General features: G+C 37.4%; 1 long non-coding RNA gene across 1 annotated transcript; it reads left to right on the forward strand.

Annotated features, from left to right (window-relative positions):
- Positions 1–312: 312 nt before the first annotated feature.
- On the forward strand, positions 313–18,357 carry LOC125591446. Its single transcript, XR_007327451.1, has 2 exons — positions 313–5,498; positions 18,024–18,357. It is a non-coding gene; the product is annotated as an uncharacterized LOC125591446 (long non-coding RNA).
- Positions 18,358–18,567: the final 210 nt, after the last annotated feature.

An 18,567-nucleotide genomic window follows, 5' to 3' on the forward strand; every position in this document is an offset into this window, starting at 1 on the left:
ATGGAGTCGGCATATTTCGGTCCACAATTGTAGTTGGACACAACAATTCGGTGACATGGCATGAAAGTGATTCTTGATTGGTTGAGTTTAAATCCTCATTGAGGATTTAGAACTTTTAGTATTGTAAGATAGTATAGATTAGAATCTGATTCACTTATTACAACCCAATTGGTTTAGCGATTAATGGTTACAAAGACTCATCATCTCGAGAGATGTATTAAAGATAAAACCGCACATCTGAAAGTGGGAATGATCTTAACAATGTAAGAAATACGAAAAGCATGAAACTCGTAGCTCTCTATCTTGCTAGGATAGTTTCTGGAACTTTTCAATCTAGTTAAAATTTGAAAAGCAAGAAACTCGTAGTTTTTGTTTTTGTCTTTTTGTTATCGGCGTTAGTTTAGCATTCACCGTTCGCTCATAGATTTTAGAGAAATTGATATTCTGTCAAATTTATGTCAATTCCTTTAAAATCCATAAGAAAAAAGTAAACAGAATTATGTATATGCATCAAAACCTCATGAAATCTTGTAAACTACTGCAATATTTCTTATTTATGAATTCTTTCAAATTCTATTAAATTCTGGATCGAATACCCCTTAATAGTTAATACTATCCCGATTGTCCACCTCGTTGAAAGGCTGATACTTTCTTGCGCTGGTGATGTTAAAGATTCGTATAGAAAACTTGTAGAAGACAAATTCTGTGGTAGCTGGAAATAAAACCAGGAGTAGAGTTGCTCTTAATCATGATAACTGTTTGGATTTAAATATCTACACCTTAATCAATATATTGGTATGCTTAACACATGATAACTGGTTGTCTCAATCAATTTCCATTTTCTGCCGGTCTATGCTGTTTTAGTTCGGGTTAACCAACCTTAGTTAGGCGACTTATTAGATCATCTTTTTGAAAGACAATTAAAGGTTTCAGTTTCCGAAAAAAGACATTTAAAGGTACATATATTGGTATGCTAAACACAAACTTTCACCGGTCATTTTTTAAATTAAGTTACGTAAGTTGGTTATATGCCAAATTAAATCTATTTTGTATCGTACTACTATCTAAAAAATCGGCATTTTACGTGATTATTGTAAGATTTTCGATACTGATTTCTCTGTTATATTATTTTACTATTTTTATAAAAAATAACTGAAGAAGAAAAAGGGACAACATCACAGCCTTATTTTACTGATAGCATTAAAAAATATTCTCTCTTTTATATAACAACCAAGTAATACATACATATATCTTTTTAATCCACCACAACATCATCTTCAAACTCTAAATTTTCAAATAATATATATACGTAATATATCGTTGGTATATCATAACGTCTTCATCTACTCATCATTAAGAAGTCAACTCCAGCGTTTTGCGACCGCATTTAGGACAATCAAGTCGTATATCAGTGAAAAAGGCATATGAGCGAAAGTCTGGGAGTTTGTGAAAGTGTATAAAATTTTTAATTCAGCCATTTCGTTTTAAGCGACTACTCAATTTTGATCCGCACTTCAAAAGTGCGGGATAATTTCTTACATTTGAAAATTACTACAACTTTTTGTTTCAATTGAATGTTTGAGTTTTGACGTCTATAATTAGAAGTAATTTATTTTGACGTCTTATAGTGCTAGGCACTCGGGTTTTAGTTCGGGTCTTTTCAGGTTATTTTGTTTTTGGCTTATTTTGTTTGGAGTGTTTAGCACCCATTTAAGAACCAGATATTTTTCGGATCAGATCAGTCTGGGTAATGTCAAATTTGGGTCGAGTTTATATTTTCTGTAAAACCCAAGTGGAACCAACTTTGAAATAGTTTGAGTTTGATGTATGTTTAAAACCAAAAATCTCCAAAAAAAACTCTTGAAAACCCGAGTTAAATTAGAAATTCAAAAAAGTTGGGTAAGTAAGGGTTTTTGGATATTTTAATTTATAAATTAAATTATACATTATAATAATTAATATTTTTTATTTTAATATTTAGATAACCTTTCGGTTCTCTGGTTGGGCTTCGATTTTTGGATTTAGAGAAATAGGAACATTCAAGATTTTGCAAATTTTAGCTGGTTTTAATTATAGTTTTTTTTTTCGTTTCGGTTTCAATTTGATTTTTGGGTTTTAAATAATATGTTCAAGACTAACATGTCATTAGTTTTCTTATATGTGCTTTAATATCTATATTACTAAAATATAATAGTTATTATTTTTAACCTTAAAATACTTTATAATATTAATTTTTGAAATATTGTGTTTTTAAAAGATTTTTGTCCTTCATTAAATATATTTTATCCTTTGTAAATTGATTCAAAAAAAATCATGCGTGCAACATTCAGTGATACTGATGGCATTAAGAAAATATTATCTCTTTTATATAACAACCAAATAATACTACATATATCTTTTTAATCCACCACAACATCATCTTCAAACTCTATATTTTCAAATAATATATACATAATACATCGTTGGTATATTACAACGTCTTAATTTACTCATCATTAAGAAGTCAACTCCAGCGCTTTGCGACCGTGTTTAGGACAATCAAGTCGTATATCAGTGAAAAAGGCATACGAGGGAAAGTCTGGGAGTTTATGAAAGTGTATAAAATTTTAAGTTCAGCCATTATGTTTTAAGCGACTACTAAATTTTGATCCGCGTTTTTAAAGTGCGGGATAATTTTTAAAAAAAATTACTACAACTTTTTGTTTCAATTGAATGTTTGAGTTTTGACATCTATAATTAGAAGTAATTTATTTTGATGTCTTATAGTGCTTGGCACTCGAGTTTTAGTTCGGGTCTTTTCAGGTTATTTTGTTTTTGGCTTATTTTGTTTGGAGTGTTTAGCACCCATTTAAGAACCAGATATTTTTCAGATCAGATCAGTCTGGGTAATTTCAAATTTGGGTCGCGTTTGTATTTTTTGTAAAACCCGAAGTGGAACCAACTTTGAAATAGTTTGAGTTTGATGTATGTTTAAAGCCAAAAATCTCCAAAAAAAACTCTTGAAAATCCGAGTTAAATTAGAAATCCAAAAAGTTGGTAAGTAAGGGTTTTTGGATATTTAATTTATAAATTATATTATATATTATTATAATTAATATTTTTTTATTTTAATATTTAGATAACCTTTCGGTTCTCTGGTTTGGTTTTGATTTTTGGATTTAGAGAAATAGGAACCATTCAAGATTTTGCAAATTTTAGCTGGTTTTAGTGATATGTTTTTTTTTTTCGGTTTCAGTTTGATTTTCGGGTTTTAAATAATATGTTCAAGACTAACGTCTCATTAGTTTTCTTATATGTGCTTTAATATCTATCTTACTAAAATATAATAGTTATTATTTTTAACCATAAAATACTTTATAATATTAATTTTTGAAATATTGTGTTTTTAAAAGATTTTTGTCCTTCATTAAATATATTTTATCCTTTGTAAATTGATTAAAAAAAAATCATGCGTGCAACATTCAGTGATACTGATGGCATTAAAAAAATATTCTCTCTTTTATATAACAACCAAATAATACATACATATTAGGGGCAGCCCGCCCTACGGGCGGGATATAATTTACTTGTGATATAATTATTATTTTTTGTATGATTTTGTTGTTGATGTTTTAAGTTTGTATTCACAAGAGATGTATGACAATAATTTTGTCTTTTAGGAAGTTTTAGGTAAAGAGGGATTATATGTGATAAGATATATTTTGCTACTTAATTTTAGTGATTCTCTTATTTTACAATATAAGTGGATGATAATGGAGTATCTGAGACGTAGAAAAAAAAAGTAAGGTAGATCTTTATAAAAAAAACTTATTTTGGTTGTAAAGTGAAGTGTGAACGATAATACATGGCTTTGGCGTTTGAAATTACTACTTACAATTAAAAAAAAATTCGAAGTCCATATCAAATTTTTTGTCTAGGAATTCATTGAAATTGGTCCTTGAAAAAACGTATTTTCATGTCCTCCACATTTCTTCATATATATCAACAATGAGTGAGGAGAGATATCCACTAAATGTAAGATATATTTTTTTTCAACATACATAAACTCTGAAAGAGCATGAACTTACCCGAGCAGCATATTGTTGGGATCGTGAAAATCCATGTTCAACATTTTATTATCCGATTAACATGATAGTGTCCACTTTGGACATGGATTTGCTTTTGGATTCCTTCCCAAAAAATTTCGTACTAATTATAGTTGCACATCTCTTTATATATTAGATTATCCTTTGTCTAATTTCCAACGTGGGACTTTGTTTGATATCTCACACATATGTTCTTTAAAATCGTCTCTTCTCAGAATTAAGCTGCTATCAAAATTACAAATGATCAGAAAGCTAAAATCATAGGGTATTTCTCAAAATTAATAAAAAAATCAACTCAAAATGGCTCTTAATAAATTTATGTACTTCATCTGAAATTAGCAAGTGTTAGTTCATCACCGACACAAATTCCATGAACAGAGACGTTTACCAGCTAGAGAAGAAGATATTTTTTCCCATTGCAAATCATTGAGGAAAAGTTAAGAGATAAGAGTCCTTTCTAGGTGATCTTCCTGATAACGTCTAATTGTTTAACTGATTTTTACGAAGCTACTGTATTGGATCCTCGCCCAGAACATTCATCTTGCTGATGCTCCTGCATCTGAAAGATACAGATTACAATTCGGTTGATAGGAACAATCTAGTTCATAATCGGAAGAGGCACAATTATTGGGTTTTCATGCTATTTATCTAATTTCAAATACAATGGAACAATTTTTTGAATCGTATAATTATCATTTTAAGAAAAGACTTTTTGAAAAATCTATTTAACTCAATAAATAAAAACATAGAAAATAAAATGATCTCTATTTTTTTGTTTTGAAAACAATCAAATACAGTTTTAAATTATTTATTCTACTTATTATCATCCATAAATATTAAAATAGTAAAGTTAAAGTTATTTTAATTAAAAATAAACAAAATATAGAATATTATTTCGTCCATTTGGGGTAAGAATATTATTCACTGGAGGTCAAAGGTGGTAAAATCAAATACTATATAGTATCTAATTTAGACCGTCACATTTTTATTGCAAATCCAGTATTCAAAACAAAATTATATGAGGCTACGTAGAGGCCCATTTTGAGATCCACACAGAAAATTTAAGCCAGGAAATATGTTGTTTTGTTACATGAAGCGATACCGTTTCATCGGTCTTTTTATTTACTAATTGGACCTTTGGTTCAAACCCATTTATATTTCGCATTTTTTGTAAATTTTTTAATAGCGAGCCCTCAGCAAAGCAATCGCAATCTCGATCTTGGAAAAGAGAGAAGAAATGGCGGCCTAAACAATAATAAGGTCTGAAGCTTCCCTGATGAATCAGTTTCTGACGAAGCCATCAACAAATATTTTGCAGAACAATATCAGTGATATGGCGGATTCCACCAGGTTTGGGCTGGAGGTAATTGGAGTGGTTTGACACGATCGCTTGCTTCCACCAGAGGTTAACGGGTAAGTATCGATGTTCGTAACCTAGTCGTAGCTTAATAAACTTGTGACACCCCGATTTACATAATAAAATGTTACGATAAATAAATAGCCCTGATACCAAAATTGTGACACCCCGATTTACATAATAAAATGTTACGATAAATAAATAGCTCTGATACCAAATTATGACACCCGTCACTTTCAAAATATAATAAATAGATAAAAGCGGAAAAATAAAAAAATAACACAACCAAAATAATAATAATATCGTCCATCATAATATAAAGTCAATACGATGGCATAAGGCCCTAAGGCCCAATAACGATAACATCCAAAATAAAAAGTTCGACATAAACTGAAAGTCCGAAATACGAATTATCATAAACGATAGATAGAAGCCCAAAGGCTAAAAAGCGATAAAAACGATAAAAGTGATGTAAGTCCAAAGCTCGATAGTAGTAAAAGCCCAAAAGCCCAATAGCACCAGTCAGATAATCACTCTTGCTCGTAGGTTTCACCTGAAAGGGGAAAGAAGGAGGGGTGAGCGACAGGGGAATCGCCCAGTGAGGTATGGGATGCTAAACCGCAAACCACTGACTGAGTTCATAGCACTACTAAAATGTAGGCCTAGCTCTAGCATGAAACAAACACGGTGTCGATTACACCACACATAACAATCAACATATGTCTAGAGGACTAGACATGCTACAACCAATGCGATGATATCATACCGCATTTCCTTCATAAGGATATATATATATATATATATGAATATATTCTACAAGCGTCGTAAGTACAGTAGTCCACTCTGTACCCTCCGCAAATCCACGGCCTAGTGCAGAAATCTCTGCACCCCGCAATCTCAAACAAGGCGGCCTAGTACAAACGTCTTTGTACCCCGCAAATCCCACGGCCTAGCACAGATATCTCTGTACCCCGCAATCTCAAACAATGCAGCCTAGTACAAACGTCTTTGTACCCCGCAAATCCCACGGCCTAGCGCATACATTTCTGCGCCCCGCAATCTCAACACTTGGACTCAAATATATATATATATATATATATATATATATATAACAGTGCTTAACATCAATTAATTCAATCAACCATTGAATCCTCTATTATCCTATTTCCAGTTTAACAATTAATATCAATAGTGAGCAAGCAAGACTCTCAAACAGACTCGATTCAAAGAGACGGATCCATGTTTCGAAACTAAACTTTCCATAATGGTAGTACTAAACTAGCTCGGGATTTAACGGAGTAGCCCTCACCTTAGAAATGAAGAGAAGTGGTAACTATGAACTCCAGCTGCTCAAATGGACTCCAAATCTGAAATCAGATCGAAATTTCGTGTCAGAACGCCTTTCGAACGGTCAAAAACGGAACTGGTCAAGGTTTGCGGAAAAGTCAACTCGCTGGTCAAAGGTCAACTCGGTCAAGCTTTGACCCGAAATCGATTTGACTAAACCGACCGGTTCCAAAATCAATTTAAACCGATTAAACCAGTCAAACCACCGGTTTGACCGGGTCACCGAGTTAACTCACCGGGTCGACTTGGCAGAGTTGGCGAGTCGCCGGCGAGTCACCGTGTCGGTCACCGGCGGTGACGACGGAGATGCGGCGGCGGCTACGGTGGATCTGCGGCGGAGGACGGTGGTCCGACGGCGGCGCGTGTATCTTACGCGTGCGCAGAGGTGAAACTTATGGAGGCGCGTACGGCTTCGTCCGGGCTCGGATTGAGGCGTTTTCGGTGGCTACGGATTCGTCTCGTCGAGAGGAACACGATTGTGGTCTTGGATTCACGAGATTCATCACGGTTAGAAAGTTATGGGCGATTTACTAAACGGGAACGAAACTGAACTTAAGGCATGCGGTTTCTGCCGGTTACCTAAGGTGTTGATCGGGGGTGACGAGCTGAACGTGATCATGGCACACGGTTGCTCCGGCGACGAGCTCAGGTGAGCTTTCTCCCTTCCTCTTCTTCCACTCTCTCTCTCTCTCTCTCTTTCTCTCTCTCTCTTTCTTTCTTTCTTTCTTTCTTTCTTTCTTTCTTTCTTTCTTTCTCTTTTAAAGAAAGGCAAAATGGCCTTTGGGGATAGTTTGGGGTTGGGGTCATTACAATTCTCCCCCACTTACAAGGAATTCGTCCCCGAATTCAAGTCATTAGCTGACATGCCCAATGTTATCGTAGCAAAACCTCCAAAACCTCGAATACTAATCCTCGCTCGGCCTTTCAGGTCTCCTTCTGAGTCTTATCTCCCTCCCAACGAACTCTGACCAACATGGTCATCATACCATTATCTGCTCTCACTTGGCGATCCAATATCTCCACTGGCTGACACGGCGCACGCAAATTTCTATCAAGGTCACTGGGCGGCTGTTGCAAAATGAGCTTCGGTTCTCTCACGACTTTCCTTAAAACCGAAACATGAAACAAGTCATGGAAGTCTGATAACTCTTCCGATAAATCCAATCGGTAAGCAACGGCTCCAATTCGCTCCAAAATCGGGTATGGTCCCATATATCTTGGTTTAAGCTTCTTCAGCTTCCGAGTCTTAGATCCTCCTTGAAATGTCCTTATTCTCATGAATACTAGATCGCCCATATGTAAATCCAAATCCTCCCGGCGTTTAGCTGCATAAATCCTCTGACATCATAGGCTTTCCAAAACCAATCCTTGAGTTTGTCCATTTGCTCTACCGTCTCTTGAACCATTCATACTCCTAACTCATGTTGCTCCCCCACTTTGGTCCAACAAAGTGGTATACGATAAGGTCTACCATAAATAACCCCTTATAGCGATATCTCATTACTCCAATGATTGTTGTCGATGTAAGCAACTTTGTTAGATGTATATGCTTTCCGAACTTTTATCCCACTGGAAGATGCAATTCCTTAACATATCCTTTAAGTTCTGAGTAGTCCTCTCTGACTGAGAATCTGTCAACAGGTGATAAGCTGTACTCATATGACCTTTGTACCAAGCGCCTTCCGAAAAGCTCTCTGAAATGTGGACGTGAACTTCGATTCCCAATCCGATACAATGTTGACATCCATGAAACCTCCCAAACTCAATAATGTAGGTCTGCTCCAACTGATTAGCTCTGACTGACTTCTTAATTACTTAGGAAATAGACTGACTTGGTAAGTCTATCCATGACTACCCATGTGACATCCTTTTCACATATGGTGATTTAAAATCCAATAACAATGTCCATAATCACAATGCCTCATTTCCACTCCGGCAAAAGCAAGCTCAAAAATAATATGATAGATAACTGCTCCTCTGTAATAGCCATATGACATGTCTGACACCGCGATGCAATGTAGTTACACTCTCTTCATACTACACCAATTATAGTTAACTCTTCATATCTTTGTACCCTTTGGTGTTCTCGATGGGTAGAGAAACACGAGTGATGTGTTTGTCGTAAGATCCCTTTTCTTAACAGCTTATCGTCCAACACACAAACTCGGTTTCAGTACAAGTACATCCTGCTCAAAGCTGTATGATATCCAATACTCTCAATCTCGATCTGCTCACCCAAATCCATAATGCTAACTTGTGCTTGTGTATCCTCCATAGCAAAACTGCCTGCTCCAAAGTCCCAAGGACATCTGTCTCTCCATTGACAGTAATGACACCCAATCTGAGACTAGCAAATCTTCCAGTAAACTCATGAACCTCCCTGGTTCATGAGATACAGCTCATACGCCTACCCAAGGCATTTATCACCTGGTTGTCCTTACCAGATGGTATGCGATATCCAAACTATAGCCTGCTACAAACTCAATCCAACTGCACTGTCCAAGTACAAGTTTTTAATGAATGAAGATGAATTTCATATTCTAATGATCCGAGAGAATCTGAACTTCCTTCCCGTACAATTATGATTTCCAAAACTATAACGTAAATACCACTACAGCCACTCCGAATCATGAATAGGGTAGTGGGTCTCGTGAGGTCTCAACTGATGCGATGCATATGCAATGAACTGATCCTTATGCATCAATACACAATCCACAAACGCTCAACATGCTCCCTCTATTAGAAAAATAAATCAAAGGGGTCGTCGATGAGTACAATCGTGCACTTGTCCAAGTGTTCGCGAAAGACATCATTCATAAGCTTCTCAAATGCTATCGGTGCATTCGTCGATCCAAAATGATATCACCAAAACTCATAATATCCATAACGTATACGAAAACCCACATTCCGTACATACTCCTCAACTATAGTAATCTGATGATGTCCTGATGTCAATACAACCTTCGAGAACCATGATCCTCCATGTAGCTAATCCAAAAATTCATCAATACGATGGTTACCATGTTCAAGTCTATGTAGTCGATACAAAGCTTGAAACTCCCATCTTTCTTCCTTACAAACAATGATGATGTTCCCCACGGTAAAGTACTCGGTCTGATAAAACCCTTGTCCGATGAATCTTCAACATGCTCTTTCAGCTTGGTCATCTCTGCTGGTGCTAATTGGTATAGAACTTGTGAAACCAGTGTTGTTTGCTCCAAACAAATTGCAAGAGCGTCTCATGTGTCTTGTGGTGGCCGTTCCAAAGGTCACAAATATATCCTCATACTCTGCAATAACCGGAAGATCCTGTAGTTCATGCTGGCCATAGAAATGATCACCAAATCCAATTACTCCCCATATCCAATAACTCCTCAGCGTGTAGCATGCATGCAGTAAAACTATGCTTCGCTCCAGGAATATGAACTCTTGCCCTCAGGCAATCCAACACTACTCGATGTCGTGACAGCCAATCCATCCCACGAATGATATCGTAAAACATAGCTCCATCTCTGACGAGTCTCCGAGTAACTTGACTCCTCCAAGAATAATTGGTACGCCGCATTGAATATAAATAGCTCTCAACATCCTATGTCAGCTGTCCGAACTGACACATCTCTGAAACGATCAACAATGCCAAAAACTGGCAAACATACCAAGCATAACTCCAATATCACACAACGCAAGTTGCCACGCCCCAAATCTAAAAGCGATCCACACGAGTTTACAAACTAACCATGCCTCCATGGCAGTCAATATATCATACACACGAATAACACATGCCAACTCATGGCTCACAACTCATACCACATAATCTCCAGTAACAAAAACTCGTTGAGCGATGACTTGAAGTTTGGGTGGTGGCAACAACGTCACACATCCACATGCGAACAATCTCCGAATACGGCTGACGAAAACTGATACACACCTGAGCAATCCGTTCAACTGTGACATCATCATCCATCTGTCGAACATCTGGCCGAAATCCTGTTAGCTAGAGAGCGGATGACGATGAGTAACTCATAGTCAATAAAAAAGACAATTGGATTAGAAAGGAGTGATACCGAACGGAAAGGTGCGATTTATTTTTATTTTCAAAATTCCCAAATCCCCGAAAATATTTTGAAATCGTCTAAAACCGTCAAAACCGAATAAAACCAGGTCTCCAAAAATCGCCATCCCGGGTCGGAGCCGGGACGGAACCCCGCTCTGATACCAAATTGTGACACCCCGATTTACATAATAAAATGTTACGATAAATAAATAGCCCTGATACCAAAATTGTGACACCCAGATTTACATAATAAAATGTTACGATAAATAAATAGCTCTGATACCAAATTGTGACACCCGTCACTTTCGAAATATAATAAATAGATAAAAGCGGAAAAATAAAAGAATAACACAACCAAGATAATAATAATATCGTCCATCATAATATAAAGTCAATACGATGGCATAAGGCCCTAAGGCCCAATAACGATAACATCCAAAATAAAAAGTTCGACATAAACTGAAAGTCCGAAATACGAATTATCATAAACGATAGATAGAAGCCCAAAGGCCAAAAAGCGATAAAAACGATAAAAGTGATAGAAGTCCAAAGCTCGATAGTAGTAAAAGCCCAAAAGCCCAATAGCACCAGTCGGATAATCACTCTTGCTCGTAGGTTTCACCTGAAAGGGGAAAGAAGGAGGGGTGAGCGACAGGGGAATCGCCCAGTGAGGTATGGGATGCTAAATCGCAAACCACTGACTGAGTTCATAGCACTACTAAAATGTAGGCCTAGCTCTAGCATGAAACAAACACGGTGTCGATTACACCACACAGAACAATCAACATATGTCTAGAGGACTAGACATGCTACAACCAATGCGATGATATCATACCGCATTTCCTTCATAAGGATATATATATATGAATATATTCTACAAGCGTCGTAAGTACAGTAGTCCACTCTGTACCCTCCTCAAATCCACGGCCTAGTGCAGAAATCTCTTCACCCCGCAATCTCAAACAAGGCAGCCTAGTACAAACGTCTTTGTACCCCGCAAATCCCACGGCCTAGCACAGATATCTCTGTACCCCGCAATCTCAAACAATGCAGCCTAGTACAAACGTCTTTGTACCCCGCAAATCCCACGGCCTAGCGTAGACATTTCTGCTCCCGCAATCTCAACACTTGGACTCAAATATATATATAACAGTGCTTAACATCAATTAATTCAATCAACCGTTGAATCCTCTATTATCCTATTTCCAGTAAAACAATTAATATCAATAGTGAGCAAGCAAGACTCTCAAACAGACTCGATTCAAAGAGACAGATCCATGTTTCGAAACTAAACTTTCCATAATGGTAGTACTAAACTAGCTCGGGATTTAACGGAGTAGCCCTCACCTTAGCAATGAAGAGAAGTGGTAACTATGAACTCCAGCTGCTCAAATGGACTCCAAATCTGAAATCAGATCGAAATTTCGTGTCAGAACGCCTTTCGAACGGTCAAAAACGGAACTGGTCAAGGTTTGCGGAAAAGTCAACTCGCTGGTCAAAGGTCAACTCGGTCAAACTTTGACCCGAAATCGATTTGACTAAACCGACCTGTTTACCCTAACCGAACCGAAATCAATTTAAACCGATTAAACCAGTCAAACCACCGGTTTGACCGGGTCACCGAGTTGACTCACCGGATCGACTCGGCAGAGTTGGCGAGTCGCCGGCGAGTCACCGGTGTCGGTCACCGGCGGTGACGACGGAGATGCGGCGGCGGCTACGGTGGATCTGCGGCGGAGGACGGTGGTCCGACGGCGGCGCGTGTATCTCATGCGTGCGCAGAGGTGAAACTTCTGGAGGCGCGTACGGCTTCGTCCGGGCTCCGATTGAGGCGTTTATGGTGGCTACGGATTCGTCTCGTCGAGAGGAACACGATGGTGGTCTTGGATTCACGAGATTCATCACGGTTAGAAAGTTATGGGCGATTTACTAAACGGGAACGAAACTGAACTTAAGGCATGCGGTTTCTGGCAGTTACCTAAGGTGTTGATCGGGGGTGACGAGCTGAACGTGATCATGGCACACGGTTGCTCCGGCGACGAGCTCAGGTGAGCTTTCTCCCTTCCTCTTCTTCCTCTCTCTCTCTCTCTCTCTTTCTCTCTCTCTCTTTCTTTCTTTCTTTCTTCTTTCTTTCTTTCTTTCTTTCTCTTATAAAGAAAGGCAAAATGGCCTTTGGGGATAGTTTGGGGTTGGGGTCATTACAAAAATATGGAATAAAAAGGAATTCTGTTACGGCATAACCTAAATAGAGTTCATTTTAGAAAGTGACGAAGATGAAAGAAAAAGTTATGGGCTCCTGTAAATTTTAAATTTTTAGAATCCCACTTTACTAATTGATTTCACTCAAATTACCCTAAGGAGTGAATTAATCTCTCAAATAAGAGGTTCAGTTGTAGTACCTAATAAATCTAATCAGAGTGATTAAACTAGGTTGATTATGATTAAATATAAAAAGCAGGTTTGTGAGCAAGACAGTTGGTCGATTGATTGGATTGGGTTTTTGGTTCTTTAGATGAAATAGCTAGAATTAGGGTTTGTATTCAGGTAATCAGGATTATAATCTTACAGATGCCTAACAAGTTGTATGCACGATATTATAGAGCTCAAACACTTATAAACAAACTGATCGGCGTTCGCTTTCTAGGTTTGTCTATTGAACAGATATAAGTGTCGATCGATGATTCTAGAGGAATATCGATAGATACACTTGTTGTACCGTCGATCGATTATTCTATAGGAATATTGATCGACGCGTTCTTAGTCAAGCTTTACGCGCGGGTTGAATTATGCTCACTAGGCTTCCTAGATCAGCTTTCGCCTTACTCTAGCAATCCTAGCTCAATTAGGACGGATTCAGGGTGAGATGCAAATGATGACTTGAACCTACAACTCCTAGGGCAAGTTCTAGCTAGCTACACTAGAAAAAAGCATTAATGAAAATCCTAATGATGAATATCACAACTTAGCAATCTATAGTTGGGGTTAATCCCTCATAACCTAATTAAACCCTAAACCTAACAATAGAACTACTCAGACATGGCTAAGAAATTCATAACAACAATTAGATATAAAAACTACATAGATAAACAGATATATATTAATAGAGTTCCAACCACAAATCTCTTTGGATCTCCTCTCCAACTCTACTAAAATCCTAGAAAACCTTTGATGTGAAAATAAGAAAACAAGAAAACAAGAAAGCACACTTTGCCTCTAACATGTTGGCAAGCTATAAATATTAGGTTAAAACTCGTCAGGGGTAATCTTGTAAATTGGTGAAGTCTTGGGCTCTAAGTCAGCTGGAACCAAACGGGCTTTTGTGCGCTTCGCCATCGACCGATGTCACAGGATGTGCATCAATCGATTATTGTCTCTGAATGTCGACCATTGGTCTTGCTCGATGGTCAGCTCGGATGCTTTCTCCAATTATCTCCAAAATGCTCCAAAATCATCACTTTCTTCCAAATCACTCATGATCCTATAAATATACTAAATAGACTCTAAAACATAATAATTAGTTATTAAAACACTTATAAACCATGGCTAAAAGTGGGTTAAATTCATGGCTTATCAACTCCCCCAGACCTACCATTTTGCTCGTCCTCAAGCAAAACATACAGGCAGTCTCTCTGAAAGAGGTTTGAAAACAGAAGAGACTCACAGATTTAAAACTCATAATCATTACCTTATAAAATCCTAGTCTCAGAAGCACACTACACCATATCCTCGTCTAGCAACCAAATTCACCTAGTCAACAATTTAGCAAATTATGTCTAACAATCCCCTTTACCAAGGGGGGTATCGATCACAGTATGCAAGGATGCTTAAACAAGTATCTGGACTTGCAGGTAAATAACAGTTTTTTTCCTCTCTCTCTACTACTTTCTCTCTCAGTCAAAGTCTGCTTATATTGCAAGATCTTTGACCAAGATTGGACATGCTTCCATGAAACAAGCTTTAATGGTTTTAGCCACCAAATCATGTTCACTTCTTTTTTACCTATATCCTAGGATTATTTGTGATCAAGCCTTAATTGTTGTAGCCACCAAGTCTTGTTCTAATCCTTTACCTATAGAATTCTTATGAATCAAGCCTTAATGGCTGTAGCCACCAAGTCCAGTTCGAATTCCTTTCCTAATTTATCATCTATAATTATATTATATATATATATATATATATATATATCGAAATAGAGATAGAGAGGGTGATAAATCTACACAAGGCTTTACCTTCCAGACTTTTTTGAAGATTCTGATCTCATGTATACCAATCCCCAAGACAAGCAGAGTTGAGCTCAGTTAGGTTGGAGGTCAGCTTTGGTTCCTTCAAACATTCTCAGCAAGTGTAACATAGTTGACAGGTTGATCCACTTTGGTATCTTTAGTGCTATCTACAACTAGTACGTCTAGAATGGTGTGGTTAGATAATAAGAAAAATCAATAAGGTCATTGTGACCTTCTTGACTCAATAAAAACTTATTTTTGAAAATATTTTAATAAGACTAATGAAATAAACTAATATCAGTAAACCTTCCCCCAAACTTAAACTACATTGTCCCCAGTATAAATTCAGTCAGAGTTATGGTGAAAACTAAAGCAAAAGGACTCAATGTAACAAGTTAGAACGATATACCAGATCAGAATAGATGTCGATCGATGTAAAGATGTTGTCCTCGGTCGCGGCAGGTGATGTTCTGTCGATCGATGTCGGCAGAGTCTCGTCGGTCGATATTATGGGAAATCGTCTACTCGGATCTCTTTTTGTTTTTTTTTTAATATTTTATTATGACCTGCAAAAATTTTAAAACTAACATAAGTACTAAACTAATAAAAACATATTAGAAAATTTACCTAATAGTGGGTTGCCTCCCACTCAGCGCTTTGTTATAGTCATTTATCTTGACTTTGGAGGGGATTTGGCTAGTAATGTGGGAAGATGGTACTTGCTGGGAAGCAAGTCTCCATCTCTTCTCTTCTCTTGTTGAACCATGTACCAGTGAAGTCTCTCATTGCCTTGTCTCCTCTGCGCCATTTGTCTTTCATTGTTGCAGTTGTATTCTCTATCCTCTGCAATCTGTCTCCAAGACATTCAAGTTTGAATGATGTCTCACAAGTGTGGCGTATGTGTCAGCTGAGATCTCCTCTCCATGGTCATTTATATCAGACATATCTGATTTCATTTTGGTACTAACCCTCCTCGGTTTGTAGCTTCGTCGATTGATGTCCTTCTGTGACTGTCGGTCGATATGTTGATGCGCTTGTCGATCGATGTCAATGCCTCTGGTCGACGAGCGATGTATCTCTAAATCTCCACTATCTCCCTCTGCATTGCTTCTGTCTGAGAAGTAAAAGAACTGATGGTGATGTCCCATGGGAAATATATGTCATCACATCTCTTATCAAGTCTCTCTTCTGCTGCTCCCATAGTTCTGTAGATCTCTTCTACCATCTGATCAATCTCTGGTCTGGTGTAAGAATCAGGTTGAGACTTCATCGGATTTGATTGTGACGGGTCAGCGTCGATCGATGTTGGAAGGTTTATGTCGATCGATGCTGGTGTAGTTGCTTCGGCCGCACGCTGTGTCTGCATTCTGGCTATGTATTGCCTCATCTCCTCCATGCATGTAGTCACCCAACTGATACTGTTGGGCATGCACCTGAAAAGACAAGAAAAATTTTATGTCAGAAAGTGGTTTTAAAGAAGTAACCTAGACTAAAACAAACTAAAATTACCATAAGGAGTGAATTACTCTCTCAAATAAGAGGTTCAGTTGTAGTACTTAGGGATCGAATCCACGAGGAGCTAGGGAACCTAATAAATCTAATCAGAGTGATTAAGCTAGGTTGATTATGATTAAATGTAAAAAGCAGGTTGATTAAATGTAAAAAGCAGGTTTATGAGCAAGGCAGTTGCTCGATTGATTTGATTGGGTTTTTGGTGCCTTAGATGAAATAGCTAGACTTAGGGTTTCTATTCAGGTAATCAAGATTATAATCCTACAGATGCTTAACAAGTTGTATGCATGATATTATAGAGCTCAAATACTTATAAACAAACCAATCGGCGTTTGCTTTCTAGGTTTTTCTGTTGACCAGATATAAGTGTCGATTCTAGAGGAATATCCATCGATACACTTGTTGTACCGTCGATCGATCATTCTATAGCAATATCGATCGACGCGTTCTTAGTCAAGCTTTACGCGCGGGTTGAATTATGCTCACTAGGCTTCCTAGATCAGCTTTCGCCTTACTCTAGAAATCCTAACTCAATAAGGACGGATTCAGGGTGAGATGCAAATGATGATTTGAGTCCACAACTCCTACGGCAAGTTCTAGCTAGCTAAACTAGAAACATGTATTAATGACAATCCTAATGATGAATATCACAACTTAGCAATCTATAGTTGGGGCTAATCTCTGATAACCTAATTAAACCCTAAACCTAACAATAGAACTACTTAGACATGACTAAGCAATTCATAACAACATTTAGGTAAAAAAACTACATAGATAAATAGATAGATATTAATGGAGTTTCAGTTACAAATTTCTTTGGATCTTCTCTCCAACTCTACTAAAATCCTAAAAAACATTTGCTGTGAAAATAAGAAAACAAGAAAGCACACTTTACCTCTAACATGTTGGCAAGCTATAAATATTAGGTTAAAACTCGTCTGGGGTAATCTTGTAAATTGGTGAAGTCTTGGGCTCTAAGTCGGCTGGAACCAAACGGGCTTTTGTGCGCTTCGCCGTCGATCGATGTCACAGGATGTGCATCGATCTATTATTGTCTCTGAATGTCGACCATTGGTCTTGCTCGATGGTCAGCTCGGATGCTTTCTCCAATTATCTCCAAAATGTTCCAAAATCATCACTTTCTTCCAAATCACTCATGATCCTATAAATATACTAAACAGACTCTAAAACATAATAATTATTTATTAAAACACTTATAAACCATGGTTACAAGCGGGTAAAATCCATGGCATATCACTAATCTTTCGGAGCCCAAGCCCAGGCCTGGCCCTGTAAAAAAAATATTTAAAAAGGCTGGAAGCATATTAAAAAAAAAGGCTGACATGGAGGCTTGAACACCATTAAGAAGAACAATAGATACTTAACCATCTTACCTACTGATATCAATTGAAAAAATGGCCGAAATTTTTCTCTTGATATTAAAGGCCAAAAGCAGATGCTTCTGCCGCTTCTGTCCAGGGCCGCTACTGCCCAAGTCAAATGGTTGATACTATTACGGAAGCTCATAAGTAGAGACCATCAACGAAAAGGAGGAATGAGTTTTAAGAGGACAGGTGACAGCTTCTCCTTTCTCTATTTGATGAGGTGGCATCGTAAGAAGAGAGAAAACTCTTCTTACTAGGAAAAAGAACTCATCAGGTCTCCAACTAGCAGACCCTCTTTCATTTGTACACATCGTCGTTTAACAGTCACCAGGCTACGGGTTTAACATTTGGAACTTTGTATGTCTTCACCAAAAGTATCAGAATTCTTAAATTATTCCTGCGAAACATGATAACCAAAAATTGTTGCAGGGGAAATAATCGAGCTATACACTCAATTTCATAAAGTACTTGCAAATAATAGAATACCTAATCCATGGGTTTTGGTTAGTGACTCTTACTATTTGGGCCGCCAAGCACATTCTCGATTAAATAGATTCTTCCATTTTCTTTTTATTTTCTTCTTTTTGTCAACTTCGTAAGTTTA

This window comes from Brassica napus, chromosome C8 (assembly GCF_020379485.1).
Source record: "Brassica napus cultivar Da-Ae chromosome C8, Da-Ae, whole genome shotgun sequence".
Taxonomy (NCBI): domain Eukaryota; kingdom Viridiplantae; phylum Streptophyta; class Magnoliopsida; order Brassicales; family Brassicaceae; genus Brassica; species Brassica napus.